Genomic DNA, 4,038 nt, shown 5'->3' with positions numbered 1-4,038 from the left:
AGTGCATAAATAATAAAGTGCCAGTGCACCACGCTGACAGGCCTTAGGGGCCGAGTGCAAAAAAATTGCCCCGGACTAGCCATAAGGCCTGTCCAAGAGGCGTTGTGCAGAAATAAGCAATGTGGTGTGTGACCGAGTGATCAGTGAGTCAAAGTGGGGTCCCACACCCAAGTGACTTCCTGAGCACCCCTGGGACGCCACCCCCAGGGGGCACAACACCACGGGCTTCTGCCGCTCCCGAACCCTCTAGCCTCGATCAAGTTTCGGATCCATTCCCATCAGGAGATAGTTCACCTTCAGAGATCCCTCCGCCGGAGCCCACCCATTAACTAGGGTCGAAAGCTCCGGGGCCTGGAACCTCATCCGGCTCCCTACCAATTACGCCAGGAACCTACCGGTCCGTCCATCCACCCCTCATAGGCGACAGCGGACTTTCAGTTCCCAACAACTGATAAGAACAGATACTACACTTGATCTTAGCCAAAAGGCCGAGAAGCGATATGACTGCCTTACCTGCTGGCAACAGGAAGTGAGAGAAAATCGCCTTAGTTGTCACAAGTGTCCCTTTAGGAGGACTTTTTTTCCTCACTTCCTGTTATGGTGACAACAAGCAGGAATTCACAAAATAATCTATGCATTGGTTTTGGGAGATTAAATCTGTGTTCTCCATCAGCCTCACGTAATGTCCCTCCCAGTCTCTAAGAACCTCCGGAAGTGTATCTCCATCTCAAACATCTCCTGTAGTGTGTCTGCAGTCTCTGACCATCTCCTGTAGTGTGTCTGCAGTCTCTGACCATCTCCTGTAGTGTGTCTGCAGTCTCTGACAGCCATGTATAGCATTGCATTCACTGAGTACTGTGTTTGGCCCTTTGGTGATGTTGGGGGCCACAGGTAAGACCCCCAATATGAGGTATATTCTCTGGTCATGAAAAGGCTAAGAATTCATATGACAAGGATCAGAAATCGGGGAGAAGAAATTTCAAGAACAAACTTAACGCAATCAATGCCGGAAACGACAAAAAATGTAAAAAAAACCCAGAAACAACAAAAAGAATACAAATGAGACAAAAAGAGAAACAAATGTTACAGAATTCTTTCCGTTGAACAATTTCCTTTCTTCTGTACTCTCTGTGTATCAAAAATACGGATCGTTTCCCCTCCCCCCCTCCAGCGACTCGCCGCAAAATAAAAATGGCCGCCGGAGATCAGAGAGGAAACATCAAGATATAATTTTTGGCTTCGTTCACCGTTCCCGTCCAGAGACGTGGAAACCATCAGATCGGGGAAAATGGCGGCGGCGTTCAATGATCCGCCAGAAATGACGCGTGCGAGCGTGTATAGTCCCTGAGTGACGCCATGCTGGCCCATTCCCCCCGCGCCTGTCCTCTGGGGGGAGGGGGAGGTTCAAGGGTCCAGCAAACAACAGCAATGATCCTCGTAGCAAAGAAAAGGTTTTGTAATGTAACCCCGTATCTGCTCACAGTATAAAAGGCAAAGTTATTACCGTGGGTGTAAAGCCGAAACTTTTTCTTTAGATTTATATGGAATGACGGGGTTAATCCCCCCCTCCCCCTCCCTGCTATGTCATTTCCTGTCCTACACATAACAGGAAGTCACTGGAACAGGTGGAAGATTTCCCCTCACTTCCTGTTCCTGTGACTTCCTGTACTGGAGAGGTTGTATACCCCCACACGGACCTTTTCAGCGGCTCATTGGTATCTGTGTAGTGATCCCCGGGCCCTGATGAAGGGAGGTTCCGGTCCCCGAAACGCCTTTGGAATGTATCAGAATTCTTCATAGGAATACATTTGATATTTGGACTCTTTTATCTTTGGATTTTGGTGCCTCTTCAGGAGGTTCTTTTCCTTCGGTACCCCATCCATGATAAATAAGAAAGTTTTGGCTTTACACGCGCACGTCACATCGGTGCCGCCCCCATGTCTCTCACCGGTCAGATACATTGTATCAAATACGCGCTTCAAAGTGGACCTGTCACAAACTAGGGCGATGCAGACAGCGGTACGGTGCGGTCACCCCGGTGTCTGCTATTCAAGGCAACGAGACGCACAGCTGTCACTACTGACTACATGGCCCCCTATGAGACCGGGGAATTTTGGAGGTTTTTGGGGCTGCAGAAAGGAAATGGAGAACGGGGATCGATTTTTGATGCGCCAATGTAACCAATTTACTTCACGCAGCCTCCCGGGGGGCGTGTCTACATCCCGCTGCGAACATTCCAATCTGTCATCACAAGAGGGCGCTGTGCGGAGAAGAGGACCTGCTCTGCCATTGGCCAGGAGAGCTGTCAGTCACATCAGAGCCAGAAGGACCGCCCATCAGGAAAGGCAGCCAATCACAATGGCATTTTCTTATACGGACAGTTTGATAAGCAGACCTCCCACCCCTCCCCCCGGGTGGTATGAGAGTGAAGACTGTTCTAGGATTATATTACTGAACACCCAATCTTGTTATACCGCTGTGACCACAGTGGAGAGAGTACTCACTTCCTGTTGTGTCCCCAGTGGAGAGAGTACTCACTTCCTGTTGTGTCCCCAGTGGAGAGGGTTCTCACTTCCTGTTGTGTCCCCAGTAGAGAGTTCTCACTTCCTGTTGTGTCCCCAGTGGAGAGAGTTCTCACTTCCTGTTGTATCCCCAGTGGAGAGAGTTCTCACTTCCTGTTGTGACCCCAGTGAAGAGAATACTCACTTCCTGTTGTGACCCCAGTGGAGAGAGTTCTCACTTCCTGTTGTGACCCCAGTGGAGAGTTCTCACTTCCTGTTGTATCCGCAATGGAGAGAGTTCTCACTTCCTGTTGTATCCGCAATGGAGAGAGTTCTCACTTCCTGTTGTATCCGCAATGGAGAGAGTTCTCACGTCCTATTGTGTCCCCAGTGGAGAGAGTCCTCACTTCCTATTGTGTCCCCAGTGGAGAGAGTCCTCACTTCCTGTTGTGACCCCAGTGGGGAGAGTTCTCACTTCCTGTTGTGACCCCAGTGGGGAGAGTTCTCACTTCCTGTTGTGTCCCCAGCTCAGGAAGTAATGAGAAATCTCCCCAATGGGGCACAGATGGTTTTTAACCATTCCTTACCCTAAAATTTTAGCATTTGACATAATTTAACGCTTTGCGATGTATTCTATAGAATGTGGGTGACGAATAGACTTCCTCTGGCCATCCCCCTACAATGGGAGCTACTGCACAGGAAACGGCCACTTCCCCAGGGCAGGGGGTAGCCAAAGTCCGGCCCTCCAGCTGCGTGGTGAAACTACAAATCCCATGATGCATCTCTCTCCTGGAGCCGTGGCTGTGAGAATCTTGCAATGCCTCATGGGATGTGTAGTTCCCCCACAGCTGGATGACTGGAGTTTGGCTACCCCTGACCTAGGAGGGCTTTGGAGGCGGCAGTGAAGGTTTGTGACAGGTCCTCTTTGGAACGTATGTGTTGCAGCGCAGGCAGCCGTTTTGTGGATCGGACCGGCACCGCTCGGACACGGTGAGGATGACAGGTGCACTTTACAGTTCAGGAAGTCTTAAAAAAAAGGAGAACAATCTTATTTTTGGCAAAAAATAAAATAAAAATCACAGTATCCCAACAACGGATCTCTATAGAAGGATGGGAGGGGGAGGGGAGGAGATCTTCCAGCGCCGTCCCGGAAGGACTTACCGCACGAGCAGCTGGTGAACCTTCTGAGCCACGCGGAGGCCGGAGCGAGCCAACCGCGTTCTTCCCGTGCACACGCGTGTCCGTACTGCGAAGGGGACCGTGCGTCGGTGCTACACGGATGGTCCACTCGCTGTTCATACAGCAAAGATGAGCGGGTTTGGACGTTCTAAAGAGAACCTGTCACCCAGACCGCCAGCCGACCACCCTAATCTCCTTTCTTTGGTGGCTGCAGAATACCTGGGCACGGGGGGGGAGGGGACATGTGACCTCCTCCCATGATGCAGTGCTCGGAGTGCGGTCACACCTGGGTGGGAGGCAGTGAGGACATTACAGCCCCCCCCCCCCCCCCCCCCCCCCCCCCCCACCAGCTTTTTTG

Source organism: Nanorana parkeri, unplaced genomic scaffold (genome assembly GCF_000935625.1).
Source record: "Nanorana parkeri isolate BGI_ZX_2015 unplaced genomic scaffold, ASM93562v1 scaffold2811, whole genome shotgun sequence".
Classification (NCBI taxonomy): Eukaryota; Metazoa; Chordata; class Amphibia; order Anura; family Dicroglossidae; genus Nanorana; species Nanorana parkeri.
Note: the sequence above shows the minus strand (reverse complement) of the source record.